This window comes from Triturus cristatus, chromosome 4_1 (assembly GCF_964204655.1).
Source record: "Triturus cristatus chromosome 4_1, aTriCri1.1, whole genome shotgun sequence".
Classification (NCBI taxonomy): domain Eukaryota; kingdom Metazoa; phylum Chordata; class Amphibia; order Caudata; family Salamandridae; genus Triturus; species Triturus cristatus.
This window is the reverse complement of record NC_140585.1, coordinates 444,277,931-444,304,045: the sequence shown is the minus strand read 5'-3', so window position 1 is coordinate 444,304,045 and position 26,115 is coordinate 444,277,931. Positions and strand designations below refer to the sequence as shown.

Sequence of the window (26,115 nt, the reverse complement as noted above, 5' to 3'; positions counted from 1 at the left end):
TTAGTTCCTTTTTACTAGGGAAGTGTACCAGCAATTAAGAGGAGTGGTGATGGAGGCATGCTTCTCCCCTAGCTAGGCATGTCTTCAAGTGGTCTGGTAGGAGGAGCATGTCCTCAAGGCACTACATAAAAGTATTTGGGATTCCCATGTGAGACACTTCTGGCGGTACATTGACGATGTTTACATAATATGGGAAGGTACTAAGAAGTCATCACAAGCTTTTGTATCTTCCATCAATGACAATAGGCTAAATTAAAAATTCAATGCTGAAATTAGTGATCAATGTTTTGAGTTTTTAGATGTACAGGTATATGTAAGTGGGGGTGCAATTCAGACTAAACTCCATTGTAAGAGCACTGCTGGTAACTCGATTCTCCATGCGAGTAGCTCCCATCTCCAACACTTGATACACAACATTCCATATGGTGAATTTTTTAGAATTCGCCGTATATGCAGTTTAGACGAAGATCTAGCACAGTGTCAACAGGAAGCATTAGATTGATTCATCGTTCGAGGGTCGGATAGGATAGGATAGGATAAGGATTTGTATAGCGCACGAATGCCGAAGCGTCTTGGCGCTGGTAAGCACAGAGGAGGACACAATCCTCAAATGCGATCCTCTTGGAAGAGCCGTGTCTTTAGCAGTTTTCTAAAAGCTTGATGATTTTCTGTTAGTTTTAGAAAACAGGAAAGCTTATTCCAGAGTCCAGCGGCACTGAAAGAGAAAGCTCTACTGCCCCATCTGACTTTCCTGACCTGATTTATCTTGATAAGACTCCGAGTACAAACATTTTGATCTATGTACGGCCCTCACTAAAGCAAACTCACACACCAGGGAGGCATGCTTATTACCTGAAACCGGTAGGATCTCAGATCAAACATTTATTTAATTATTTATTTATAGGTTTTATAACACGCCTGAATCATCTCCACAGGGGTATCTCTGTTCTTAGTATGAGCACTAGCCAGGCAAACAGACCTTATGGAAAAAGGGCGGTTTTGAGACGTTTTCTAAAACGCAGATTGACAGTGCACTATCTCAATTCGATGGGAAGCTGGTTCCAGTAAAAGGGAGTGAGGTAGGAGAAAGATTTCCTGCCTAGCCTCATTTCCCTCAACCGTGGGACCACAAGAAGCGCCTTGTCTCCTGACCTGAGGGACCTGATAGGGGCATAAGGCTTAAGTTTCCTGGAAATGTAAGAAGGACCTTTGTTATGCAAGGCCTTGTGTACAATGCAGCAAACTTTAATGTTAGCCCGCTTGCGCATGGGCAGCCAGTGTAGATGTTGAAGCAAGGGAAGGGAGGGAGTTCTAGGCGGGGCATTCATAACAAGACGTGTGGCCGTGTTTTGGACCACCTGCAGTCTGTTTAACGAGGACTCATTAGCAAATATCAGGAGAGCATTGCAGTAGTCCAACCGGCTCATAACCATGGTCTGAAAAAGGGTTTTGCGAGTAGAGTCCGGAGAAGCGGGAAGACTCGTCGTAGCAATCCCAGCACATAAAAGCAACCGCTAGAAGTGTAGGCAGTGTGCTCCTTCAATGACAAAGCGTGATTGAGGCGAATGCCCAGGTTTTTAACAAGAGCTTTCAGGGCAGGGGGAGAACCGAGGGCTGCCGGCCACCAATCAGGTGACCACAGCAGAGGAGCCTCACCGAAGAGCATAATCTCTGTCTTCTCTGCATTAAGTGGGAGAATATTGCTTTTCATCCAATTTGTGGTAGTTGTCATACCCGCAGAGAAAGAGGACTGAGCCATAGAGGAGGATTTGTTGAACGAAAAGAGGAGCTGGGTGTCGTCAGCATAAGAAATCGGCGTGAAGCCACAGGATCTAAGAAGATTGACCAAGGGAGCCATGTAGATATTAAACAAAGTGGTGCTCAAGCAAAGACCCTGAGGAACTCCCTTGGTCAATTCCAGAGGCTTCGACCGAAAAGGACCCAGATTGACAATCTGGGAGCGGGAAGACAGAAAACTAGTCATCCACTGAAAAGCGTAACCTCTAAGTCCTATCTCCTCTAATCTCCTGAGCAAGATTTGGTGAGTGACCGTGTCGAACGCGGCCGAAAGGTCCAAGAGCACGAGAATCATAGACTGACCCCTATCTAGGGTCATCCTGATGTTATCTGTGACTTCTAACAGGGCATACTCTGTGCTGTATTTGGGCCTGAATCCAAATTGAGAAGGATCCAAGCTACCTGTGGTCTTGACATGGTTCGACAGTTGTTTGTTAATATATTTTTCCAACACCTTACTCAGGAGAGGAAGTAAGGAGACAGGGTGAAGATTGGAAAACTCTTCCATAGGGACCTTAGAGTTCTTATGAATGGGGAAGACTTGTGTCGTCTTCCATTCCTGAGGTAGACAGCCCTCTCTCATAGAGAGATTGAAGATGGTACCTATAGACAAGGACAGTTGTTTGGAGAGGGAGGAAACTACATTAGCAGGAATGGTGTCGAGGGGGTGCCAGATTTAACTGTGTAAAGTAAGGTTTCCACCTCCTCGGTAGATATGGGAAGAAAGCTCTCCAGCAGATGCGTTGTAACAATTGCTGGTGAATCAAGAGGAAGAGCATCCAATTGCTGGCTCCCAGAAAAAGAAATCTTGTCATAAATACAGACCTCACTGAGAATAACATACAGACCATCAGACTGATCACTACATTCAGTAAACAAGAGAAAAATCATCATCATCTATTCTCAGTGGCCTATTGTCTTAACCGATATGACTCTCAATCCTATTCTCCCTGCACTACCTTCTATTACATTCAGAAGAGCTTCTTCAATGAGGGATGCCCTAGTGAAAAGCAGCTCGGAATTTACGCCGAAACAAACTTGGTTATCTAAAACAGGTTTCTTCAAGTGCAGCATGTGACGCGCCTGCAAATTCGGAGCCAATACAACTGACTATAAGACAGCATTCAGTCCAGTACCCATCACAATCAAAGGTCATTACACGTGCCACACAGAATATGCTGTGTATGTTTTAGAATGTACACACAGGCTTAAATACGTAGGAAGCCCAAAGCTTCCAGTATTCAACAGAATTTTACAACACTTGAGGGCAGTGGTCAATTCTGATCCCAATGACCCAGTAGCCTGTCATTTTTAATTGGTACACCAAAATAACCTGAAGGAGCTCAAATATTTTGTTATAGGGGCATTCCCCGTATCTAGACGTGGAGGCAACAGAGGAAAGAGCTTTCACCAATTAGAATCACACTTCATTTTGGCCTTAGATACTAAGATGCCAAATGGCTTAAACACTAGTGATAACTGACATAAATTTCTCTGGTGCCAGCGGTCGAGTAGTCTGGGCATGTACTCCCTGGTAACATTCTTATATTATCCCCTTTCTTTTTGTCATCTAGAGGAAATTTCTGGGGCACACAGTTTTTTGCCATGTGCAGTATGGCCATGTCTCCATTGCGTCATGGGGTCGTTCTGAAATTAAATATTGTGTTTTAAAGTGCATCAGTTTTTTTAATATCTAGCTGTATTTGTATAGCCAGATTCGATGTTCAATCTTCTTATCTATATTTCTTGCCTCTGTGTAATTTGTTGATTGTCCTGTTTGCTCAAGCACTTGCACTTTGTATGCATTCAATTCCAGGCTTCGAATTACACTTCTGGGCAGCCTCACTACTCATCTAATCATTGTATTATGGTGACAATTTTAGAACACTCCATGCACATCACTTTTGGTGATTTTGATTTCTTTTGTAATATTTGAGCATTGCACTTTATAGATTTTGACTGTTTTAAACAATATACAGTAATGATAGCCACTGTGATGCCGTATCAAGGTCCTGGCATCCAGTACATCAATGTGACAGCAGTCAGGCATAAGAAACAATACAATGTCTTAATGTGGTTTTATTTTTTCAGCAGGATTAATGACATTAGCACGTATACTAGCACTAGCACTTTACATTGACATTGAGTTTATTAATTGTATATTGATATGTCTAACAAACATGCTGTGACAATATTAATATTATTGAGTAATAACTTAAGCCCATTAAGGACCTGTAACTGAAATATGCACATAACCATTATTTTTATCCTGCACACATGCCACAGTTTTCTATAAAAGGTTTTTATTGTATATATCGTATCTATGTGAAGTGTCCAAGGTAGACAATCCCAGTTACGATGTGGTACCACCGATATACAGTCTGTCGTCTATATCCATTACCATTGCCTGTGAGTTTCTAACACCTATAGGGCATGTTCACTATTTAATTGTTTGAATGTCAGCGGTGTGTCATGTGATCAAAACCGCGTCCCAGCGGTCGAAACGCGTCATGGCAGGCATTAGCCTGATTAGGACTATGGTTTAAGGAACGCATTAAAGCACATTAATTAAGCAAGATTTTGGCCTCTGAGTATGGAGGCCCGTACCTGGATGGTCCCATCGTGAAATGAGGTGGGCCAGGATTGTGAAGTTCAGGGCGGAAGTGTGTTAGTAAGTAAGTAAGTAACGAGACTTTATTTCGGTTTTGTTTCACACCATAAAAGTACACAGGTACACAATACAAAACATAGTACATGAGGTAAGTAAAAAATAGGATAGAATATAAAGTGCAAATAATGTTAGGTTTGGTACAGGCTAAAGGATCATCCAATAGGTAAACTAAGCATACTTTAAGAGATGCAACTGCACTGATCCAAACAGTTTCTCAGTTTGACTGTTAATTTTAAAAATTCTATTACATGTAGAACACTATCACTATGCAGGAGCTGTAAATGCACAAGTGCTGGTCTGATTTGATTAAAATTGAGTTTTTTTAAAAGGGCAGCAAGATAACGTCTACGCGGGTATTCATAAAACTTACATAAAAATATAAAATGCAACATATCCTGTGGAGACATTCCGTCGCAGCCACAGGAATCAGCGGTCTTATTAAAAATATCTGACTTTGGTCTAATTAAAAGATGATGAAAAGTTTTAAGCCTAAACCTTGTCAACAAAAATTTTTCATGCGAAGTAAAAGTGCCCGTTAAATACGGCTCCATTGTGTCACAGGTTTTAAGGATCACATATTTTCTGAAACTGGGTTTCATAAGCTCCACCCCTTCTCTTTGGGCCACCCTATCCATATAAAAAGCCTGCTTGATTGCTACCACATCCCCCTTTACGATCCCGCATGGATTGTCAAACAAATTCAGACAGCCGAGCCTGAGAAAGCAGGATTTCAAATATTTTAACCAGGGGACGGACATTGAATTATCCTGAGACACAAGGTCTTTCACAATCATATGGGTAAGCGGTATCTCTTTATTTAACCACAAATTTACCCAGCAGGTCAAGGGCCTTAGAGCAAATATATCACATAAATACTTGGTCCCTAGTTCTTCATGTACTGCCATATTTGATGTGCTGGCGGGGACACAGAGAAGACGTTTGAGAAAATTATTTTCTACAACCTGTAACTGTTTTCCAGTTACGTAACCCCATAATTCGCTACCATATATAGCGGTAGCTACTGATTTAGCATTATAGAGTTTAATCATTGCATTAGTTTGCTTCTTCCCCAATTTTGTTGCAAAGTTAAAAATAGAGGCATTTACCCTTGCCAATTCCCCTTTTTTTTTTGGCCAAGTGGGGCCCCAGCTAAGCTTGGAGTCAAATAAGACACCAAGATATGAAAATGATTGTGTAGTGGGGATTAAAACATCATCTAGTTTAAAAACGAAATTCTTTTTTGGTTGTCGGCCAACATGCATAATATATGATTTGGAGTTATTGACCAATAAGTCTCTGTCCGTCATGAAAATATTAAAAGCGTTTAGGAGAGCCTGAAGACCCTTCTCCGTTCTGGAAATTAAAACCGCATCATCTGCGTATAAAAGAACTGGAATACTCCGCCTGCCAACTCTAGGGCTATCTGCCTGTACCTCCTGTAATACAACATCTAAATCATTAATATAAAAATTAAAAAGAAATGGGGCGAGAATGTAGCCTTGGCGTACTCCCTTCTTAATGTCAAAATTGCCTGTAGTATCCCCATTAGCAGAATACCTAACATTTGCACTGGTATTACTGTGCAAATCCACCAGAAAATCAATAATCCCCCTGTCCACACCCTTCTCCCTCATGGTCTGCCACAGCCTTCCCCTGTTAACACAGTCGAAGGCCGATGACAGATCCATGAAGGCAAGGTGAATAGTCCCCTTCTGCACAACCGTATATTTACTCAGGATCAGAAAAAGATTGAGGCACTGTGTTATGGTGGAACGACCACTGCAGAAACCGTACTGAGAGATTGACATGATATTATTGTCAGCCGCCCAGCATGACAATCTCTGCAGCAGGATTCTCCCCATAATCTTGACCATAGAATCAATCAATGAAATTGGTTGATAACAAAGAGGGCTGCCCTTGTCTCCTTTCTTAAACACAGGGACAATCGTTGATAATCCCCATGACAGAGGACAGCCCACTTTAGCAGCGGCATTAAAAACGACAACCAAAATCGGAACCCAAAAACTCGGATCAGACTTGTACAGGTCTGGAGGGATCCCATCAGGTCCTGGAGCTTTTCTAGCTGTCAATCCCTCTATAGCCTCCATCACCTCACTTCTATTAAACTTAATAGTATCTCCCCTAACACACGGTAATATATCTGTTTTTACAGGGAGTACTGAGTAATACAGTTGTTTAAAATGAAGTTCCCACTCCTCTTTGGTTATGCAACAGACTAGACCATCACCAGGATCTTCTACCAAAAATGGTTTTTTAACTAGCGCCCAGAATCTAGAACTATTTTTTAGGGTGGAGGGGTCAAGTATCTCGCTCCAAGCTTCCCTTCTTAAAAACTCCTTATGAGATGCAATAACAGATTTATATTCTTTCCGGCATAATTTTACATCCTCCTGATTTCTCGGTTTAACGGCCAGAGCCATCCTAAGGTTGCGAGCAGCTTTAGAGCAATCATGATTAAACCACCTTGGCCCACCTTTCTCCATATTTTTTGCGGGGACCAACATCAACTTTGACACCTTCTCCGTCAGGTTTTGATATGCAATAAGAACCTGCCTTGGATCTCCCCCCTCATATGTACAGGTCTTTATGTCCTCCGTGCATTTATCTACAATATTTTTATATAGTTGATCTGGCACAACCATTGACCATTTGAGTCGCCTCCTCCTGTCAGTTGTGCCCAGCCTACCTGAACAACAGATCTGTTTTTCCTTATTAATCCAAGGTCCCTTCAAACAGATTGTCAGGGGGTTATGATCACTAAATTCACTATGGACTATACTGAACGAATCCAACAAAGTCTGCATAGGCACGGAAAATAGCATATGGTCAATAATGGTGCCCTTGCCATGCCCTTTAAAAGTGGGAATATCAAAGCATTTTAAAGGATCCCTCAGTGTCATAGCCAAAGCAAGATCTAGGTTGTTCAATAGATCATTACAAAGTTCCCCATCTGCCGTATGTTCCAGATGTAAGCCACTCAGGCGCTCACACTGTAGGTCTGTTAAACATTTCTTCAGAGGGTCACCACATGGATGCACGTTAAAATCACCCATGATCATAAGATTATGAGTGTAATCCTTCATAGAAGTAGTAATAAAAACATGCAAGGCAGATATTGGATTAGACATTATGCTGACATTAGGGGCATTATAAAAATTCACCAGACCAGCCAAATAGTTTTCTCCAGTTAGTGCTAACCCCATCACTCCAGAATGATGTGATGTGATTCTACGAATCTTACAGGGGAGTATGATAGAGACAAAGGTCACCAGTCCCCCCTTTGGTCTACCTCTGATTGATGGTATAGGTGGCACATAAAAAGCCTTATACACACTCTGCCGACCAGGTCTCTTGAAGACAAATTACCTTAAATTGTTTAATATAATTAACCCAATTAACACCTGCCATCTTAGCAGCCAGTCCCGCGATGTTCCACGAGACAACATTACTGTCCATTGTCTTTCCCTGTAAATTCTCAACATGTGCTAGTTCACCTACTACTTCGGTACCCTGGCCCGTAGGCCATCTCTAGGCCCGATAGTACTTCATACCTATTCTGTGTATTGACGTTGAACCCATGGTGGTAATGACCAACAGAATTAATCCCATTCTGAGTCTCGGCAACATTACCAGACCCACATGGTTTTACAGTGTTATATACAAATTGAGTGTTCAACATCGGGGTCTGAAATTCAACCACTGGACTGATTAACTTTTGCTGTGGAGGGTTTTTGCGCAGATGCGCATAAAAATATCCCAGTGGACGCACACATATACTGTTCTCATTATATATTAGTGAGGATGCTCTTAGAAGTACAGTTGCCACATGTTGGGGATATTTAAAATTCACAACAATGCAATCCCCACTTCCTAACTTTTTAGATGGGCCTACCCAATCCACCCTCCTTACTGCCATTATCTGATCAAGGTATGGGATTGGGAAGCCACAGTTTTTATTGAGCCATTCGACTGTCTTATTTTTAAGTGAGTCATGCGATTCACCATACGGAGAGGCAGGATGGGTACCGCAAGGTGGGACATTAGTTAGGACTGCCACATACGGTGCACAGTCAGGTGGAAAGTTAAGATAGCGATTGCTCCTGGAAGGTCTAGGATCTAGTCCCCTCCTCGGGACTATACTGGGGGCTGTATTATGTTGTGCCAGCGGGGCAGGTATTATTAAGGTATCTGGGGTAATTGACGCGTTGTTCACAATAGTGGCTCCTTCAGCAATATTGTGAGTATTACGAGTGATCTGATACACTTTACCACTTAATGTTTTCGTGTCTTGACCCTTTTTCTATAGTTTTTATACATTTGATTGTTCACTCCTCCCTATAGGCTTGACAGCTGGAAGCCAATTAGGAAGTGGAGTGTGGCCCCCGCCACACCCGTGCAGTGGTACTTTCTTGCTACCTGTTGGTAAGAACGGAGCCCCAGTTTGTAACTCTAGGTCCTGATGAATGCCCTGGACCCGCTCGGGCCAACTAGGCAGAAACATGTCGACCTTGCACAAGATGGCTAGGGGACACTAAATACCCCACCCACCGTCCTTTTGTTTTTAGCATCATATAGTTATTGGTCACATTAAAAAAAAATTCTGGTAACTATAATGATTTTTAACCTCACGTTCCACCCCACGGGCCCCCACTCTTTAGTTTAGAAGTGCATCCCTGTCTCCAGATGTATGCCCGCCCTCCATCAAACGAAGGTTTTTGAGGGCGAGGACTGGCCGATGATGAAGCATGACACCAGGTGGTGTGTGAGGCCAGTCCGTCATTTTTTGTGAGATGTCCCAACTCACAACAGTTCTACAACTGTAGTAGGGTCACACTACTCTAGGAGCAGCTTTCTGTGGTTAATATTCAGTAATGGAGGCTGCTAGCTCCTAGAACCCCGCTCCTCCCGTTCCCCCCTCCACACTCTGTGGAGTTCCTCTTGTGATTACACTTTACCACTCATCACGTCTCTCAGCCCTCCTTCCGTTGCCTTAGCCTTCGCCTTTTCGCTTGTGACTGCTGCCAAGTGTGTAGATACAAGACCACCAAGCCTGGCCACCTCCGTAGTCAGGGTGTCTATCTTGGTAGTCAGCGGTCTAATCATTTCCTCTAACCTCTCCTCTAATTTTGCCTTTAGGTCTTTAATAAGAGAGGCAAACTGGTCAATATTTATGTTAGAACCGATCTCAGTATTTCCAGTAAAGACGAAAGGGTTTATGGCTGGGCCGGTACAAATTGACTGATCTAACTCTCATTTTTTTTTATTGTGTTTTGCCCCCCGTTTTGGCTGCACTCTCCTGCATTTTCGTACTGGCCTTGAAACTAACGGCGCTTCCTCTATTTCCTCACTTATCATGTCGTGTTGGTCTAAATGAACCTCAGCACTCACCGCCGTTGGCACCATTACATTTTCTGTAACTATGTTATTCATAGCAGCCTCACACTCAGTGTCCACCACTGATGGGGGCAACTCCACCAAGACCGGTGCTGGGCTCTCCCTCCCTAGAGATGCACGTCTATCACTGTTAATCTGGCTTACTTTCTTCACCAGATAATTATCCATAGTACCCTGACCAGTTGCATACATTTCATTTTTAGATCTCGACATATTGGACAGAAACGATGAAATTGAATTTAAAAACAAAACACCCAGGGGCAGATTTATGTTTGACTTGTGCCTCATTTACGCTGCCGTTGCGTCACTTTTGTGACGCAGCAGCGGCGCAAATCCTGCGCCATGGTGCGGGGTATTTACAACGTGGCGCATCTGGGAGATGCGTCACGTTGTAAAGCCCTGCGCCACATGTAGGCGTTCCAGGGCAGGTGGGGGCGTTCCGGCGCAGGAACGCCTCCTAAAAGTGGCTGAGTGAAATCTACAAGATTTCACTCAGTCACTTTTGAGCCCATGCTGCATCAAAACCCTGCGCCTGCTTGAAGCAGGCGTAAGGATTGATGCAGCATTGTGCAGATAGGGCCCCCCAGAGCATTGCTGGAGCTGCGTCGCGCTTGCGACGCAACTCCAGCAATGCGCCACTTTTACGGCACAGATGCGTGACGCATCTGTGCCGTTTTTGCCCCATGGTGCGCCGCATTATAAATGCGGCGCATCCATGATGGCGGAGCTGGGGCGCAAAATAACTGGCGCATCCCTGCTGATATGCAGGGATGCGTCAGTTATTATAAATATGCCCCCCAGTGTATACACCGAAATATTTCAGTCTCGCACAATATATAAAGCAAATTAATCTAGTAGGAGCGGACTAAAGTAAGTGTGTTAAAAAACATATATTTTTTGATTTATATGTCAAATTTGAACAAAGGACTGTTGGATAGCTGTAGCCCAAACAGGGCATGATTTCCATTAATTAATTCTCTGTATATTTGTATATATCTGTACATATGCACAGTTGTTAGGATGTACTCAGCTGTATAAACCTGCATAATGATCCAAGAATGAATGTTTTAAGATGGCCAAAATGATTTCTATGTCCATCTCTCATGTCCTTTGTTTGTTTTTAACCTCAATCCAAACAACCAATGAATGTCATGACATTGATTTAAATAACGCTGACTCGGGCTGCCATGTGAAATTGACAAAGGCAGTCGCCGAAACGCATCTTTTTGTGTTGTAAAACCCAATAAAAACTGGGTGATCAGTTTCCCGGGAGTGCTGTACTCTGTGTACTTTGCAGCAGCGATATATATATATATGTATAAAGGACTCTTCAATTTCAGTTGGGTCCGCTTGCCTTTGTGTGCGCCTTTGCTTTGGGGACAAACTTTGGAAGAAATATATATATATATATATATATATATATTACCTACTGGCGGTCGCCAGTAGGTAGTTATAGTTAGGACCTATTTTCCATTGGAAATCCACAATATTCTATTCCCAATAACTTTGGCGCCGGTTGACGAATCTTCGCAAAATTTTAAAAACTTTTGGCCAGCTCCGGTCCACTCCTATCCTGAAAGTCTTGGGGTGATTCGTCAAGCGTGGGCCGAGAAAAAAGGGGGGTGCCAAAACGTGTTTTCCAAATGCAATTTTCCATAGGAACATTTAGTCGCAGCTACAGCCCGAACTGCTGAACGGAATTACACCAAATTAGGCAAAAAGGTAGCCCTTGGTTCAGAGTCATGCCTTTTGGTTAAAGGGTGTAAATCCGTTCAGTAGTTCCTGAGAAAATCAAAAGTAAAATAACATATATATCTGGGCAGAGCCTAACCACACATCTCATCGTGAGATCTGATTGGCTGTCAGCACTTCATCCAAGAAGTGTTGGCAGCCATCTTGGGACCAATTTACATGATAGCACCTCATTAAAAAGCATTGCAGTTAATAGAAGGTTTTAAGACTTTAGTTACATTATAAATCATTTGTTGATGGTACCATACTCATTTTAGGAATTGTGGTGCGTTCTAAGGTGATTTTACCATGTGAAAAAGCCATCTGCTGGGATATCATGAATCATGTTTGAGAGAAAACTATTTTCTCATGCTTTTCCCACAGAGGTTTGGAAGGTGATCTAAAAGCTAAACTGAGAGCATATTTTCTGTAAATTCACATTATCTTTCTCAGTCATGTGAGAATGAATTCTGACATTCTCAGTAAAACATGTCCATCCAACAAGGACAGAGACTGTCAGTTGATTCCTTTGTGTTCTACTGCAGCTTCCCAGAGTGTTCTAAAGAACAACTAGAGCGCTAACAGTCCTACTTATGACAAACATATTGCACACCTGAAGCCATCTTGATTGGAATAAAGTGGCAAATCTTAAAACATTTAATTTAAAAAGGAACAAAATGAGGGGGTTCATTTTGCCATAGAAAGTATGATTAGTGCTGCAGAAAGAAACATTAGGGCACATTTTGAGTGACTTCTCAAATCCTCTTCTATTTCATTAAAAGATTCTGACATGCAGACTGAAACATGCACTTTCAATACCAGCAGCAGACTTCCCTGGTGAGCAGTAGCTTTATTACAGTGATCTAATAAGCAACTAGAGTGCTAACATTCTGAATTTATGGCAAATGTGTGACATCTGAATACCTTCTTCATGGAATCAAAGTAAAAAACTGAAAGCATTTCCTACTGAGGAGACTGCAGTAAATGAGGAAATTAGGAAACTTCATAACAAATAAATCTCCCAATATGGCCACCAGAGACAAAAGAGCCCAAATACAGCACAAATATCATGCAGATGTAGCCCACATGTAGCCCAATGACAGAAGTGTGCATAACACTTTTTATTTTGTGTGTTTTTGTAGTATTATATGGTGCAGACTTGTCAGGTATTTGAGTGCTTTACATGAGCATTGGTTACATCACACAAGAACAAATTCATTTTGGTTGTAGACATGGGGAGATTAAGTGATTTGACCAGAATCATAGAATGTCGAGCTGAAGCAGAAACTCCAACCTGGTTCCCCAGTTGCAAAGTCTGCAGCTCTGGAAGGAACACCACATCCTCTCCCCTAAGTGCAACATTTAATCTAGTGGTCAACTGGAAAAAAAAACACAAAGATAAATAATTTAAAAGTGCTTTGTCGCTATTTGAAAACTCAGAAAATATGTCCTCATTTTAGTTTTTTAGAGCACTAACCATAATTTTGATGCAAATAAGACCCTCTCATATATGTAATTTCTAAAGGAAATGCACTAGGTATTACAGTTTTGATCACATCAAGATGACATCAGGCGTTCCACACTTTTGTAATAAATATATAATGTTAGCAATCTAGTTGTTCATTAGGATACTGTTGAGAGGCAGAGGCCAGGGGCACGGACTCTGAAAATTGAAGGCAGGTAGGAGGGTGCAGAGGCAGCAATTTGACCACACTGGGCAGGCAGGAAGGGCAGTGGCAGCACAACAGACTATGGAGGGCAGTGGAAAGGGGGGCAGGGGCAACAAACCAACAATACAGGACTGGCAAGAGAGGCTGTGGCAGTATAATAGACCATTGTGGGCAGAATAAAGAGGCAGTGGTAGTACAACCATACATGCCAACAGACCCGATTCAGCCAGGAAACGTCCAATGTTTTTAAGCTCAAATGGGCTTTATTTGATCTGTCTCCTGTCTACAATCTCCTCTTTTTCAATGTAACTCAAAGGGGAAATTAAAAACCCAATTTTATTTTCAAAATCTTCCTCTTACCAAGTTCAAAATGTTTGCAAGTATGGTACATTGGATCATGGAAGGCAGGAGGAATTGGGGTAGGGACATGGACTCGGATAACAGAGGACAGGAGGGACATGGAGTGTTGCACCAAACTGACCCTACAGGGCAGGCATCAGGGTTTGCAGCAGCACAATACACCACACAGGGCATGCGGGACGGGAGTGCAGCACAACAATCCATAGAAAGCAATAGGGAGGGGACAGGACCATGCACATGGACAACAGAGAACAGAGGGGAAAGAGGCAATGGTAGCTCGCTGACCATAATGGACAGACAGGAGAGAAAGCTGCATCATAACGGACCATAAAGGGCAGGGGGGATGGATCAGGGGCATTACAATACAACAAACAAGCCAGGAGGGAGGGAATAGGGGTCTGCACATGGAAACAGAGAGCTGGGGCAAGGGGGCATGGCAGGAACAGCAAGATGACCATGGAGGTCAGGCAGGGTGGGCACTAGAAGCAAGACACACCATGGAGAGCAACAGTGAGACTATGATGGCATACACACAGACAATGGAGGGAAGGTGGGAGGGGGTCAGGGGCATCTAGCTGACCACACAGGTAAGGTTGGAGGGGCTGTGGCAGCACAGAAGACCATGCATGGCAAGTGGGAGGGTTAGTGGCAGCACAATGGCTATGATGGGCAAGAAGGAGATTGCAGGGGCATGCACAAAGGACCATGGAGGATAGAAGGGAGGGTCAGGACCTGGGCACAGACAAGAGAGTTCAGGGGAAGGGGCCTCACAACAGACCACGCGGGGCAGGCAGGAGGAGCAGTTGCAGCACAACAGACCAGGGAGGGCAGAAGGGTGTGGCAGTAAAATGGACCATGGAGGACAGGAGGAAAGGGATAGGGGCATGGAATGTGTACAGGCAGGGTGGAGGTGGCAGGGACAGGTTACAGTCATCTGACAATGCTAGGCAGGTGGGATGGGAGTGGCAGTTCAACAGAACACTCAGAGTCGATAGGAGTGGCAGGTCCATGGAACATGGTGGGCAAAATGGATGGAGCAGGGGCATGCACAAAGACATCGGAGGGCAGGTGGAAGGAGAATAGGGGCAGCAAGCTAAGCACAGAGGTTAAGCAGGAGGTCAATGATGGGGCATATAATTGGGCAATGGAGGGCAAGAGGAGTGGACTGGTACATCATGCTAAATGGAGGGCAGTGGCAGCACATCAGACCATGCATGGCAGGAGGGAGGGGGCTAGTCCATGGATTCAGACAACAGAGGATTGGGAGGAGGTGGATGGGGCAGCAAGCTAACTGCTCAGAGAAGGCGGGAAGGCCAGTGGCAGAACAACGGCCAAACAGGGCTGTAATAAGGGAGCAGGGACATTGACTTGGACAATGGATGGCTAGGAGGAGGGAAGGCAGGAGCAGCAAACTTGGGTGGAGGCAGCACAATGCCAGGCCCCGCTTCCAACCCCCCACCATCCATTGTGATATGCATCTTACTTAACGTTAAAAAAAAACTAGAAATCTGCTGAAAAAAACAAAGATTACAGGGACGGTAAAGTTAGAATAAAGATTTCACTCATACACAACCAGTGAAATTCAGCAGTTATAGTTACCTGAGCTAACTATAACTTACGCCCCCGCAATGTACTGCTAATGACCTCAGACATTACATCATTCATGACATGGTCAGTTACATCACTCATGACATCACTCATGACATCTCAAATGAGCTGTGAATGGAATGGAACTATAATCGCTAGAACTTTATTTAGGGATAGTGTGTGTATATTAACACCCCTTTTTTTCCTTTTCTGTCGTGTAAAAACCATTATAATACGCAACGTGCCCAGATTAATATGGCCGATAGCCTTGCACTTTAAAGTAATGTGTAGTCCATTGTTTATGTTTAAGGGCCCGATTCACAGAACAAACTTAAGACTAAATCCTAAACTTAGTACCATTCTGGTATTCACAGAATGCACCTAGTACTTCTGGTATTCACAGAATGAACTTACTACTTTTGCTATTCACAGAATGAACTTAGTACTTTTGCTATTCACAGAATGGATTTACGACTCCTAAACTTACGTCCGCACTCGGGCCGGAAATTCCGGCCCGGAGGCGGAGCTTCCGGCCCGGAGGCGGAGCTTCCGGCCCGGAGGCGGGGCTTCCGGGCCGGAGGCGGAGCTTCCGGCCCGGAGGTGGAGATTTCAGCCATAGCTAAATCGGCCGGAATCCCCACCTCTGGGCCGGAAGCTCCGCCTCCGGCCCGGAAGCCCCGCCTCCGGCCCGGAAGCTCCGCCTCCGGCCCGGAAGCTCCGCCTCCGGGCCGGAATTTCCGGCCCGAGTGCGGACGTAAGTTTAGGAGTCGTAAATCCATTCTGTGAATAGCAAAAGTACTAAGTTCATTCTGTGAATAGCAAAAGTAGTAAGTTCATTCTGTGAATACCAGAAGTACTAAGTGCATTCTGTGAATACCAGAATGGTACTAAGTTTAGGATTTAGTCTTAAGTTTGTTCTGTGAATCGGGCCCGAAGTTTGCAATTCTAAGTATGTTTATTATGAATAAGTCACATTGACGAACATACAGGTATGGCGTCACAGGATATGCTGAAATGACATTGTGTGCATATTAACACTTGTTTTCTTTTCTTTATTGTATCAATTCCTGAATTTTCACATTGTGACCAGGCCAATATGGCCGCCAGCTTTTTGGATTAAAGTAATATGTAGTCCTTTGTTAATGTTGACAACTGAGACATTTGTACATTTAAATAAGGATGCTACAATGACGTCTTGTATGTTATTAAGGTTCGGACGAGCCGAAACGCGTGGATCACGTCCTTTGCAGATTAAATACTTCCAAACTGCAGACTGAGTGCTGATTCCTTCCTTGTAAGAGTGAGAGGAGATTAAATACATATATATAAAATTCACTGAAAAAAACACAAGTTTCAGGGACATTATAGTTAGAAATTAGCATTTAAAAAACCTCAAAAAATCACTGAAAAAACCACAGGTTTCATAGACATCATAGTTAGTTGGACATTTCACTCGTACAAAACAAGAGAAATTCAGCCATTATAGTTAGTTGTGCTAACTATAACTCTCACCCCGTAATGCACTGCTGATGACGTCACATATTACATCACTCATGACATGGTCAGTGACGTCACTGATGACATCTCAAATGATATCACTGATGACATCATCTACGTGGTCATCTGATGCACCTCCTCACACCCTAAAATACAGACTACCATTCTCGAAACCATAGACACACCAATACTAGTACAGCTACAATATTCTCTGCGCTATGCATGCAGACCTCTAATCAGTTGTATAGCATTGATACAGTCTTTTAAATACTCAGTTAGTACCTATGCAGTCTAGGAATCCTTCTGTCTGTCCAATGCACTTGTCCATTCACCCATCCAACACTATGTACGTATCCTATCACTTTGCCAATACCTAATCACTTATAAATTTAGCAGGCACTCTCTTTGCAGCACTGAAATTACTCCAGGTATTAGTCATATACTTAAGGAATGGCCTAGCCACTAACCCAAGTACAGGTACAATGTTTTGTACACTATGCATGCAGATCTCTAACAAGCTACATACTATTAATACGCTATTCTAAATACCCAGTTAATACCTATGCAGTGTTGGAATCCTTCTGTCTGTGCCATGTTTTTCTCCAATCACACATCCAACACTATCTACGTATCCTATCACTCCGCCAATACCTAAGCACTTATAAATTCAACATGTACTCTCTTTGCAGTACTGAAATTATTCTAGTTACTAGTCATGTACCTAAGATATGGCCTAGCCAGAAAAACAAATACAGCTACAATATTGTGTGCACTATGCATTCTGACCTCTAATCAGCTACATAGCATTGATACAGTCTTTTAAATACTCAGTTAGTACCTATACAGTCTAGGAATCCTTCTGTCTGTCCCATGCAGTTCTCCATTCATCCATCCAGCACTATCTACGTATCCTATCACTTCACCAATACCTAAGCACTTATAAATTGAGCATGCACTCTCTTTGCAGCACTGAAATTACTCCAGTTATTAATCATATACTTAAAGAATGGCCTAGCCACTAATACAAGTGCAGGTGCAATATTTTGCACACTATGCATGCAGACCTTTAACCAGCTACATACTATTGATACGCTCTCTAAATATTCAGTGAGTACCTCTACAGTGTAGGAATCCTTCTGTCTGTCCCATGCATTTCTCCAATCACCCATCCTGCACTAGCTACTTATCCTATTACTCCACCAATACCTAAGCACTTATAAAAACTGAAATAAATGTTTAGCATTTTTTGATCTGTACTACTGTCAAGGTAAGATTAAGTAATCCAAACACTATCAATGCACAACTACATTGAGCTGTGCACTAGATATATAAACCTCTAACCAGTTACTTAGTAAAGTACTACCTCTGCAACCTAGGAATCCTCCTGTCTGTCCCATGCACTTCTCCAATCACCAATCCAGCACTATCTACGTATCCTATCACTCCGCAATACCTAAGCACTTATAAATTCAACATGTACTCTCTTTGCAGCACTGAAATTATTCTAGTTACTAGTCATGTACCTAAGGAATGGCCTAGCCAGTAAAACTAGTACAGCTACAATATTCTGTGCACTATGCATGCAGACCTCTAATCAGCTACATAGCTTTGATGCAGTCTTTTAAATACTCAGTTAGTACCTATGCAGTCTAGGACCTTCTGCCTGTCCCATGCACTTCTTCATTCGACCATCCAGCACTATCTACGTATCCTATCGCTCTGCCAATACCTAAGCACTAATACATTTAGCATGCACTCTCTTTGCAACACTGAAATTACTCCAGTTATTAGTAATATACTTAAGGAATGGCCTAGCCACTAACACAAGTGCAGGTACAATATTTTGTACACTATGCATGAAGACCTCTAACCAGCTACACACTATTGATTTGCTCTTCTAAATACCCAGTTAGTACCTATGCAGTCTAGGAATCCATCTGTCTGTCCCATACACTTCTCCATTCACCCATCCAGCACTATCTACTTATCCTATCACTCCACCAATACCTAAGCACTTATAAATTCAGCACGCACTTTCTTTGAAACACGGAAATTACTCCAGTTATTAGTCGTATACTTAAGGAATGGTGTAGTCAAAAACACAAGTGCAGGTACAATATTTTGTACACTATGCCTGCACACTTCTAACCAGCTACAAACTATTGATATGCTCTTCTAAATACCCAGTTCGTACCTATGCAGTGTAGGAATCCTCCTGTCTGTCCCATGCATTTCTCCAATCACCCATCCAGCACTATCTACTTATCCTATTACTCCACCAATACCTAAGCAGGGACAGGTTACAGTCATCTGACAATGCTAGGCAGGTGGGAGGGGAGTGGCAGTTCAACAGAACACTCAGAGTCGATAGGAGTGGCAGGTCCAGGGAACATGGTGGGCAAAATGGATGGAGCAGGGGCATGCACAAAGACATCGGAGGGCAGGGGGGAGGAGAATAGGGGCAGCAAGCTAAGCACAGAGGCTAAGCAGGAGGTCAATGATGGGGCATAGAACTGGGCAATGGAGGGCAAGAGGAGTGGACTGGTACATCATGCTAAATTGAGGGCAGTGGCAGCACATCAGACCATGCATGGCACATCTTTAATCACTTATCTACCACTATCTACTTATCCTATCATTCCACCAATACGTAAGCACTTATAAATTAAGTGTTCCCTCTGTTTGCAGCACTGTCATCATTCCAGTTACTAGTGGTATTCTTATAAAATGACCTAGGCACCAACACAAGTACACATAAAATATTCTGTGCATAATCCCTACAAATCTCTAAGCAGATACATACTATTGGTCCACTCCATTAAATACTGAAGTAGTACCCATGCAGCGTAGGATACCTCCTGTCAGTCTCATGCAATTCTTCAATCACCCATCCAGCATTATGTTCTTATTGTATCAGTCTGCCAATACCTAAGCACTTATGGGGCAGATTTACAAGCACCCTGCGCCACCAGTCTGTCACTTTTTATAACGTAGTGATGGCGCCAGGCACTCCTTCATATTTACAAGGAGAGGAAAAGCCACCCTGCGTGGTTTTTCCGCTCCTTGTAAATACGGCCCCTTCATACACAGAACTTTGCGTTTAAGGGGCGTCCCATAGGTGTTGCTGTGGGTGTTCCCATGCAACACCCATAGAACAAGACACATCTCCAGATTTATGAGAAATCATAAATCTGGAGATGTGTGTGAATGCTGCGCCATCCTAGAGTTGGTGTAGCAAGGCACAACGAGGAGAATTGTTTTCATTTCTCCTCATTTTTTTCCTCTTTCAATGCATGCTGCATTCCACAGCATACATTGAAAGAGGAAAATGCCTTTACTGATTGTTTTTCTGCAGGAAGGTGTCCCTTTCTGCACAAAAACAATCTGCACACGAGACAGACATCCTTGCACCATGGTGCAAGGGTGCCTGTGTCACTGCATGGGTGCCATTTGTGCAGCAGTGCAGAGGGAAGCACAGAGTTGCAACATATTCATGTACATATGTCACATCCCTGTGCTTCGGAAGTGCCACAGTGCAGTACAGCTAAAGAGCTTGCAGTGTCACACTGCAGTACTTCCTCATAAATCTTCACCTATAAATTCACCATACACTACTAATGCATTCTTTCAGTCAATCATGCTGTATACATATATTCAACCAAACTTTCACACATTACCTTGCAATTATAGTTCTTTCTTTCACCAGATAAGGTAGTTCTGATAAGAACTTATTTTTTCTTATTTTTTCTTTTGTATTTTTTTTTATTTTTTTGAACAATTTTGTATTTTTTTGGGTGTTTTTTCAAACAATGAACAAAAAAAAGAACGAATAAAACAGGAAACATTTGGAATTACTTATCATTCCAAAAACAAAAAAATTAACAACGATGGTTGCGTTGCGCAGCACAAACTGCATCCACCGACTGCTCACCGAAGCAAGTAAGTTTCTTACACTTCACGCAGTGTTGCTCGAGAAAGGCAAATTCTGGCCTAATGTCCATTGCAGGTGTTCCTGAAGACGCTCCTGATGTACTTGCCACAGCAGGTGAGGGGTTCAAAGCCTCATTTCCTCCCGAGCAAGATTGAGAGGATGTGTGGTCCAGAGATGCTTGTACATAGAAGCAGTGCCACAAGAGTATTTTTTTTCATTGCCGCTTGACAGGACTCGTCACAAATTTTGCACGTCACCTTTCTCGCATTTACTTTCTTCTCTCCAGGTGGAAAAGTGAAGAATTTCCACTCGACAGATTCCGGCCTCTGTGGACGTGGTGCCTCCTGCAGGAATTCTTCTTCAGAAGTTACTTCCTCCTGCTGCTGCTGCTGTCCAGATGCCATTTTGTTTGCTATTTTTTGAAAAACACCAAAAAAGACAAGCAAAAAGGGTTCTTGTAGGAAAAGAGATGTCTCTCTAAACATGCTCCAACAAGAATGATTAAAATGGGTGGGGTCCTTCAATAGTTACAGTGGGAAATGTAAAGAACCAATTAAATCTTTTTTTTTGAGGTCACAAGGGATCAGCGCACTCTGCGCTGATGAAGCACGCACCCGACGGGACTTCGCGAAAATATATTTAAAAATAATATAAGTTTATTAGAAGTACACATATATTATTTTTATGAATATCTTAGATATTCTCTTGCCCTAATATGTATATTAAACACACATACATTTAATTTTAGAACATAAACATTTTTTGTGGGAGTCGCGCACCCAGCGCGCCCCAGCATGTATATGACGTCACGCGGGACCCGCCACTGCGCCAGCGTCACGTACCATAATGCGCATGTGTCGCGAATGCACGGGAGCAGGAGTCGCGGACTGGTCGCATACCAAATCGTGCACATCACGTAATATTAAATGCATATGAAGTAACTGAAAAACACGCAGCCGTCACACGCCGTTCGCGGATCCTTCACGATGTTTCTAAAATGGCAGCTAGAATCCGCCCACCCACCGTGATGTGTAAATAATATAAATATATTAAAATACAAAAATAAAACAAACAAATTCAACAATATTTCAGTTTGAATTTTTTGTAATTTTTTTTTGCCATTTTCAGAAAAATATAGATGTTATATAATGAATAAAATATTTATAAATAAACAGTAAAAAAACTGTAGAAAATCAGTAAAAAAAAATAGGTATAACTACTATTACACTTAAAAATTAGCATTTAAAAAACCTTTGAAATTCACTGAAAAAACCATAGGTTTCAGAGACGTTATAGTTAGAAATTAGCATTTAAAAAAGATTTGAAATTCACTGAAAAAACCATAGGTTTCAGAGACGTTATAGTTAGAAATTAGCATTTAAAAACCCTTAGAAATTCACAGAAAAAAACATAGGTTTCAGGGGTGTTTTAGTTAGCTGGACATTTCACTCGTACAAAACCAAAGAAATTCCTCCGTTATAGTTAGTTCTGCTGACTATAACTCACGCGCCCGCAATGCACTGCTGATGATGTCACACATTACATCATTCATGACATGGTCAGTGACATCACTGATGACATCACTGATGACATCTCAAATGACTCATGGCCCACCCGCAGTCCTGGGGACCGCCACCCCGGGGCTTCTTCAACATGGGTGGGGGGGCTCTCAGCCCCCCCAGCCCCCCCAGCCCCGGGGGCCGCCACACCCCAGGGCTTGAAATAATTTGGGGTGGGGGCTCTCAGAACCCCCAGCCCCGGGGACCGCCACCCCCTGGTCAACTTGCCAATGTGGGAGGGGGGCCACGCAGCCCCCCTCCTGGAGCCTTGTATAGGCCCTGGGGACCGCCACCCCCCAGGGCCGGCACCTGCAATGTCCCGGGGTGCCCACCCCCGGGACACTGTAGTTTGCAATGACAGGGCGGGAGCCTCGCGGCAAACTGCTTCTCTTCATTGAAGTGAGAGCAGGGAAACCCCCCCACGGCCCCCATCAGAGGTCAGGCACCGGGGGATGGGGTCCCCGGCACCATAAGTGGGCAGAGGAGTGGGCTACGCAGCCCCCCTCCATAAAAGATTACATTTGTTTTTTTTAAAAAGGCCCATGCCCCGGGGGATGGGGTCCCCGGGGCAAATTATGGCCTCGGGAGGGGGGCCACGCGGCATACTAGAGGTACCTGGTGGGCTAGTTGACCCCCAGGGGACCACAGGATTGAAGAGGAATTAATTCCCAACTTAAAACGCGCCACAGGGCGTGTTTGCACACGTCACCTCAGGCCCCACCCCCTTCCTTCACCATTGTACAAATATTCCTCTAAAATCAGCCGAACTACGAATTCCAATTTACTCACCTGTTATCAGGAGAGAACCCAGTGCTGCATCTTTTAGCCCAGCACTGACCTTGAAAAGTAATTCTAAGCCTACTTACCAGTAACTTGTATTTCCTTCCATAGGAATCCATTGGGGGGTTTTCACCAGAAAAGTTTCAAAGTATCAATTTTTGAAACGTACAAATATTTCTCTAAAATCAGCCGAACTACGAATTCCGATTTACTCACCTGTTATCAGGAGAGAACCCAGTGCTGCATCTTTTAGACCAGCACTGACCCTGAAAAGTAATTCTAAGCGCACTTACCAGTAACTTGTATTTCCTTCCATAGGAATCCATTGGGTGGTATTCACTAGAAAACTTTTAAAGTATCCATTTTTGAAACGTACAAATATTCCTCTGAAATCAGCCGAACTTCGAATTCCGATTTACTCACCTGTTATCAGGAGAGAACCCAGTGCTGCATCTTTTAGACCAGCACTGACCCTGAAAAGTAAGTCTAAGCGTACTTACCAGTAACTTGCATTTCCTTCCATAGGAATCCATTGTGTGGTTTTCACCAGAAAAGTTTCTGTGTCCATTTTTGAAACGTAAAAATATTCCTCTAAAATCAGCCGAACTACGAATTCCAATTTACTCACCTGTTATCAGGAGAGAACCCAGTGCTGCATCTTTTAGCCCAGCACTGACCCTGAAAAGTAATTCTAAGCGTACTTACCAGCAACTTGTATTTCCTTCCATACGAATCCATTGGGTGGTTTTCACCAGAAAAGTTTCTTCAAAGTATCCATTTTTTAAAGGTAAAAATATTCCTCTAAAATCAGCCGAACTACGAATTCCGATTTACTCACCTGTTATCAGGAGAGAACCCAGTGCTGCATCTTTTAGCCCTGCACTGACCCTGAAAAGTAATTCTAAGCGCACTTACCAGTAACTTGTATTTCCTTCCATAGGAATCCATTGGGTGGTATTCACTAGAAAAGTTTTAAAGTATCCATTTTTGAAACGTACAAATATTCCTCTGAAATCAGCCGAACTTCGAATTCCGATTTACTCACCTGTTATCAGGAGAGAACCCAGTGCTGCATCTTTTAGACCAGCACTGACCCTGAAAAGTAAGTCTAAGCGCACTTACCAGTAACTTGCATTTCCTTCCATAGGAATCCATTGTGTGGTTTTCACCAGAAAAGTTTCAAAGTATCAATTTTTGAAACGTAAAAATATTCCTGTAAAATCAGCCGAACTACGAATTCCAATTTACTCACCTGTTATCAGGAGAGAACCCAGTGCTGCATCTTTTAGCCCAGCACTGACCCTGAAAAGTAATTCTAAGCGTACTTACCAGCAACTTGTATTTCCTTCCATACGAATCCATTAGGTGGTTTTCACCAGAAAAGTTTCTTCAAAGTATCCATTTTTGAAAGGTAAAAATATTCCTCTAAAATCAGCCGAACTACGAATTCCGATTTACTCACCTGTTATCAGGAGAGAACCCAGTGCTGCATCTTTTAGCCCAGCACTGACCCTGAAAAGTAATTCTAAGCGTACTTACCAGTAACTTGTATTTCTTTCCATAGGAATCCATTTTGTGGTTTTCACCAGAAAAGTTTCTAAGTGTCCATTTTTGAAACTTACAAATATTCCTCTAAAATCAGCCAAACTACGAATTCCGATTTACTCACCTATTATCAGGAGAGAACCCAGTGCTGCATCTTTTAGACCATCACTGACCCTGAAAAGTAATTCTAAGCATACTTACCAGTAACTTGTATTTCCTTCCATAGGAATCCATTGTGTGGCTTTTACCAGAAAAGTTTCTACGTGTCCATTTTTGAAATGTACAAATATTCCTCTGAAATCAGCCGAACTACGAATTCCGATTTACTCACCTGTTATCAGGAGAGAACCCGGTGCTGCATCTTTTAGACCAGCACTGACCCTGAAAAGTAAGTCTAAGCGTACTTACCAGTAACTTGCATTTCCTTCCATAGGAATCCATTGTGTGGTTTTCACCAGAAAAGTTTCTGTGTCCACTTTTGAAACGTAAAAATATTCCTCTAAAATCAGCCGAACTACGAATTCCAATTTACTCACCTGTTATCAGGAGAGAACCCAGTGCTGCATCTTTTAGCCCAGCACTGACCCTGAAAAGTAATTCTAAGCGTACTTACCAGCAACTTGTATTTCCTTCCATAGGAATCCATTGGGTGGTTTTCACCAGAAAAGTTTCTTCAAAGTATCCATCTTTGAAAGGTAAAAATATTCCTCTAAAATCAGCCGAACTACGAATTCCGATTTACTCACCTGTCATCAGGAGAGAACCCAGTGCTGCATCTTTTAGTCCAGCACTGACCCTGAAAAGTAATTCTAAGCGTACTTACCAGTAACTTGTATTTCCTTCCATAGGAATCCATTTTGTGGTTTTCACCAGAAAAGTTTCTACGTGTCCATTTTTGAAATGTACAAATATTCCTCTAAAATCAGCCGAACTACGAATTCCGATTTACTCACCTGTTATCAGGAGAGAACCCAGTGCTGCATCTTTTACCCCAGCACTGACCCTGAAAAGTAATTCTAAGCAAACTTACCAGTAACTTGTATTTCCTTCCATAGGAATCCATTTTGTGGTTTTCACCAGAAAAGTTTCTAAGTGTCCATTTTTGAAACTTACAAATATTCCTCTAAAATCAGCCGAACTACGAATTCCGATTTACTCACCTATTATCAGGAGAGAACCCAGTGCTGCATCTTTTAGACCATCACTGACCCTGAAAAGTAATTCTAAGCATACTTACCAGTAACTTGTATTTCCTTCCATAGGAATCCATTTTGTGGTTTTCACCAGAAAAGTTTCTAAGTGTCCATTTTTGAAACTTACAAATATTCCTCTAAAATCAGCCGAACTACGAATTCCGATTTACTCACCTATTATCAGGAGAGAACCCAGTGCTGCATCTTTTAGACCATCACTGACCCTGAAAAGTAATTCTAAGCATACTTACCAGTAACTTGTATTTCCTTCCATAAGAATCCATTGTGTGGTTTTGAGCAGAAAAGTTTCTAAGTTTCTATTTTTACAAACTAAAAATATTCCTAAAAAATGACTTAAACACATTCTTTCAACTGTTTA

At 42.7% G+C, this 26,115-nt stretch overlaps 1 long non-coding RNA gene across 1 annotated transcript in view; it reads right to left on the bottom strand.

The window, feature by feature from the left end:
* LOC146855098 (uncharacterized) overlaps positions 1–26,115 on the bottom strand; it is a 339,896-nt gene that overhangs the window by 111,024 nt on the left and 202,757 nt on the right. The gene's annotated exons all lie outside the window — the stretch shown is intronic.